This window comes from Mandrillus leucophaeus, unplaced genomic scaffold (assembly GCF_000951045.1).
Source record: "Mandrillus leucophaeus isolate KB7577 unplaced genomic scaffold, Mleu.le_1.0 Scaffold74, whole genome shotgun sequence".
NCBI lineage: Eukaryota > Metazoa > Chordata > Mammalia > Primates > Cercopithecidae > Mandrillus > Mandrillus leucophaeus.
Window position 1 is genome coordinate 2,061,324 of NW_012108030.1, and position 5,752 is coordinate 2,067,075.

Sequence of the window (5,752 nt, forward strand, 5' to 3'; positions counted from 1 at the left end):
CTGTAATCCCAGCATTTTGGGAGGCCGAGGCGGGGGGATCACCTGAGGTTAGGAGTTTGAGACCAGCCTGACCAACATGGCAAAACCCTGTCTCTACTAAAAATACAAAAATTAGCTGGGTGTGGTGGTGAATGCCTGTAATCCCAGCTACTCAGGGGGCTGAGGCAAGAGAATCACTTGAACCTGGGAGGCAGAGGTGCCAGTGAGCCGAGATTGCGCCATTGCACTCCAGCCTGGGCAACAGAGCAAGACTTTATCTGAAAAAATCAAGAAAAAAGAAAGCTGGTACCCAAATTATACAAAGAACTAAAACTCAACAATAAGAAAACAAACAACTCAATTTAAAAATAGGCAACAGATCCAAACAGACACTTCAACAAAGAAGATAAGCAGATGGCAAACAAGTAAATAAAAAGATAGTTCGCCAGGTGTGGTGGCTCCTACCTGTAATCCCAACACTTTGGGAGGCTGAGGCAGGAGGATCATTTGAGGCCAAGAGTTTCAGACCAACCGAGGCAACACATTGAGATTCCATCTCTACAAAAATTAAAAATAAAAAGGTCAGATGCGGTGGCTCACACCTGCAATCCCAGCACTTTGGGAGGCCATAGCTGATAATTCCCTTGAGCTCAGGAGGTCAAGACCAGCCCAGGCAATGTGGTGAAACCCATTTCTACGAAAAATACAGGAAAATTAGCCAGGTGTGGTGGTGCACACCTGTGGTCTCAGCTACTTGGAAGGCTGAGGTCGGAGGATCACTTGAGTCCAGGAGACAGAGGTTGCAGTCAGCAGAGATAATGCCACGGCATTCCAGCCTGGATGACAGAGCGAGACCCTGTTTCTAAATAAATAAATTAATAAAATAATAAAAATAGAAGTAAAAAAACAGCCAGGTGTAATGGCACACACCTGTAGTCCTAGTTACTGGGGAGGCTGAAAAGGAGGATGAAAGAGTTGGAGGCGGCAGTGAGCTATGATTGTACCACTGTACTCCCGCCTGGGCAACAGAAACCCTGCTTCTTAAAATAAACAAACAAACAAACAAATAATAAATAAAAGGTACTTGGTCTGGGCATGGTGGCTCACACCTGTAATACCAGCATTTTGACAGGCCAAAGTGGGCAGATCACCTGAGGTCAGGCATTCAAGACCAGCCTGATCAACATGGAGAAACCCCGTGTCTACTAAAAATACAGAATTAGCCAGGCGTGGTGGTGCATGCCTGTAATCCCAGCTACTCAGGAGGCTAAGACAGGAGAATCACTTGAACTCGGGAGGTAGAAGTTGTGGTGAGTCGAGATCATACCATTGCACTTCAGCCTCAGCGACAGAGCAAGACTCCGTCTCCAAAAAAAAAAAAAAATGGTGCTCAACATCAAATGTCATTGGGAAATTACAAATTAAAACAACAATGAGATACGACAACCACCTATTAGAATGGTGAAAATCCAAAGCATGAATAACACCAAGTGCTGATGAGGATGAGGAACCTCAGGAACTCTTATTCACCTCTGGCAGTAATGCAAAATGGTGCAGCCACTTTAGAAGACAATTTGGCACTTCCTTACAAAACTAAACACTTTTACCATATATTGCAGCACTCATGTTCCTTGGTATTTACCCAAATGAGCTCAAAACTTACATCCACACAAAAACCTGAAGACAATATTCATAGCGACTCTGTACATAATTGCCAAAACTTGGAAGCAACCAAGATGTCCTTCAGTAGATGAACAAACTGCAGTACAGCCATACAATGGAATATTACTGTTACAAAAAGCCACGAAAAGATATGGAGGAACCTCAAATGCATATTGTTAAGTGAAAGAAGCCAGTATGAAATGGCTACATATGGTATTCCAACTTTATGACCTTCTGGGAAAGGAAACACTATAAAGATAGTTTTTTAAAAATCAGTGGTTTTTAGGTGTTTGGGAGGAGGACAGGATGAATTAGCAGAGCCCAGGCAAGTTTTAGGACAGTGAAGCTACTCTGCACGATACTATAATGGTGGGTACATGTCATTATAAATTTGTTCAAACCCACAGACCATAAAACAAAACACTAAAAGAGAAACTTAATGTAAACTATGGACTTTCCTCTCAATTTTGCTGTGATTTTAAAACTGAAAAAAACAAAAAACTATAGAATGTATAAGGTATCACACAAGGAGTGGACCTTAATGTAAACTACAGATTTCAGCTAATAATAATGTATCAATATTGGCTTATTAATTGTAACAAAGGTTGCACAGTAACACAAGATGTTAACAGGGGAGATGGGGGGCAATGAATGGATGAAGGGGGATATACAAATTCTCAGAACTTTTCATTCTATTTTTTCCTGTAAACCTAAGACCACTCAAAAAAAAAAAAAAAATTAATGAAGAAGAAAATCAGAGATAACAGATGTCACTCAGGCAAAAACATCAGGTGTCCATTATAAGGATCCAGGCTGCCCTAGGTGTTCACTCTAATAACAGTCTGCACCTTGGGGCATGATTATGGAGTATAGAAGGGATAAAGACGCAGGCCACGGTGGTTCACGCCTGGAAGCCCAGCACTTTGGAAAGCGGAGGCAGGCGGATCACCTGAGTTCAGGAGTTGAAGACCAGCCGGACCAACATGGTGAAATCTCGTCTCTATTAAAAACACACAAAATAGCCGGATATGGTGGCACAAGCCTGTAATCCCAGCTACTTGGGACACTGAGGCAAAATAATTGCTTGAACCCAGGAGACGGGGGTTGCAGTGAGCCGAGATCGCACCACTGCACTCCAGCCTGGGCAAAAGAGCAAGACTCCGTCTCAAAATAAAAAATAAAATTAAAAACCAAAGGCCAGGTAGCGATGGTTCACACCTGTAATCCCACCAATCTGGGAGGCCGAGGCGGGCGGATCACGAGGCCAGGAGATCGAGAACATCCTAACACAGTGAAACCCCTTCTCTACTAAAAATACAAAGAATTAGCTGGGCGTGGTGGCACGTGCCTGTAGCCCCAGCTACTCGGGAGGCTGAGGCAGGTGAATCGCTTGAACCCGGAAGGCGGAGGGAGGTTGCAGCGAGCCGAGATCGCGCCACTGCATTCCAGCTTCAGAGACAGAGTAAGACTCTGTCTCAAAAAAAAAAAAAAAAGCTACAAATACAAAAAATTAGGCGAATGTGGTGGTGTGTGCCTGTAACCCCAGGGTGAGACAGGAGAGTCTCCTGAACCCAGGAGGAGGAGGTTGCAGTGAGACGAGATCATACCACTGTACTCCACCCTGGGCAACAGAGTAAGACTCCATCTCAAAAGATATATTGCAGTAATTTAAAAACACTTATATTGGAAATGAAATTTCTTCCTGTCCAGTCCTCCCTTTATGTTTTGTTGTTATGTAGGAAACAATGAAAAAAAAAAGTGTTTTTTTCAATTTTGCCCAGGTTAGCTTCGAACACAAAGCATCGCCTGCTTGTGCGCCAGGAAAACCAGACAGAGCCACCGAAGCTGCCGGAAAAGTGCTCTCAATTCTTCCATTTGAACTTCCGGGGAGCCATGTAGCCAATCATGAGAGGCTCACGCCTGACAGCACCCATTCCCCTGGGCCAGAGAGTGCCCTGCATTCCATGGCGCCCCTTAGCGGGAGGAAAGGGACCTGTATCTGAGAGAGAGTAGCCAATTGGGTCCGCTGACTCGGGCCGGGATCTCGAGCCCTGTCCAATACTCCTCACTCCCCCACAGCGACTCAAGTCACTTTCCATCTCCACATCCCCAGTGCTTGAGGAAGAAATCCCGCTAAGAGAGAAATACGAGAAAGGTAGGAAATATCCAAATTTCCAGGCATCCAATTTATACAAGCCTTGACTCGCCAGGCATCCAATCAGAGTGGTGGATCCAACGAACTGGAGCAGGTATCCAATTAGGTAGGGCAGGGTTGCCATGATGACAGGAGTCTCTATAGGGTTCCCAGGGTCAGTGAGCTCTAGCGCGGAGCGCCCCCTGGTGCTTGGCAAGGCGTGGCCGTCTACTCCAGCAAGCGCGCGCTGGTCGAAGGCAGCCAACAAGGCAGGGACAAGCCTCCGTGACGTCACTAGTTGTCGAGCTGGCCGCCGGAGCGTGTGAGCTCGCAGGTAAGTTCCCGCGAGCTCCCGCGAGTCTGCAGGCCGGCCGCGCGCACTGGTCCAGACTGGTGATTGGGGCGCATGCGCTGATGCTTACGACTGTCTTTTTTTAATTTCTGAAGGCAGAGATAAAGGGCGGGAAAGGGCGTGAGGGGAGGAGAGACGAGGCAAAGGGCTTGAGGTTCTAAGGAGATGGTCAGACTGACTGATGGACCTCGACATGGCCCCTGTGCCCCAGGAAAGGCCTAGAAGAGGATGTGGTCCCCTAGAAAACAGAGACTGAGTGAAGGAATCGGCTCCCAGGGGCAGAGCCCCCAACACACACAAATCCAGAGGAGCAGAGGACGATTCGGAGAAGGAAGGAAAGACGCTGGGAAGAAGCTAGAGATGAGAGGAAGAGAAGGAGATGGGGAAGGGCCCTCAGGCGAGGGAGACAGGGTCTCTGACCAGGAGCGACAAGAGGGAGTGTGACAGAGACGGAAGGGACAGAAAAAGACTCCACAGCCACAGGTGGAGCGCCCGACGGCACAGGGGACTGAGGCAGGGGATGGGGATGGGGATGGCGACAGGACTGGAAGAAGACAGCAGCAAGGGCAGTGCAGAAGTGGGATCAACAGCGAAAAAGAGGATACAGTCCGAGGCAAAGAGGGGAGGACCAGAGAGAGAAGACAGTGAGTCAGATGGGACCAAACTAGAGAGGGGACGAAGACAAAGATCCCAAGGGCCAGGACAGAGATCAAGGGGTCTAAGAAAGATGAGAGAGACTGCCGGGTGCGGTGACACACCCCTGTAATCCCAGCACTTTGGGAGGACAAGGAGGAAGATCTCTTGAGGCCAGAAGTTCAAGACCAGCCTCGTCAACATGGTGAAACTCCATCTCTACTAAAAATACAAAAATTAGCTGAGTGCGGTGGTGTGCGCCTGTAATCCCAGCTACTCGGGAGGCTGAAACAGGAGACTCGCTTGAACCCAGGTGGTGGAGGTTGCAGTGAGCCGAGATCACACCACTGCACTCCCGCCTGGGCAACAGAGCAAGACTCTGTCTCAAGTATATACACACACACACACACACGTGTATATATATGTGCATATATACATATATACATATATATATGAAGACATCCTTTATGTTTTGTTATATATGGAAAAAAAGTTTTTTTAATCAGTGTTGACTAGGTTGGCTTCGAACGCATAGCCTCGCCTCCTCACGTGCCAGGGCAACCAGCCTGAGCCACCGCGGCTCCCGGCTCCTGGGGGCTCCTTTATTCCCTTTGGTCTTACGCAGAGCGATGTAGCCAATCACGAGAGGCTCACCCCTGACGTCACCCAGTCCCCTGGGCCAGAGAGGGCCCTGCGTTCCATGGCACCCCTTGGAGGGAGGAAAGGGACCTGTGTCTGAGAGAGAGCATTCAATTGGGTCCGCTGACTCAGATCGAGTTCCCGTGCCGTGTCCAACACCTCTCACTCCCACACGGAGACTCAAGTTACTTTCCATCTCCACATCCCCAGTGCTTGAGGAAGAAATCTGGCTAAGAGAATTGCAAAAGGTAGGGAAGATCCAAATTTCCAGGCATCCAATTATATACAAACCTTGACTGGCCAGGCATCCAATCAGAGTGGTGGATCCAACTAACTGGAGCAGGTATCCAATT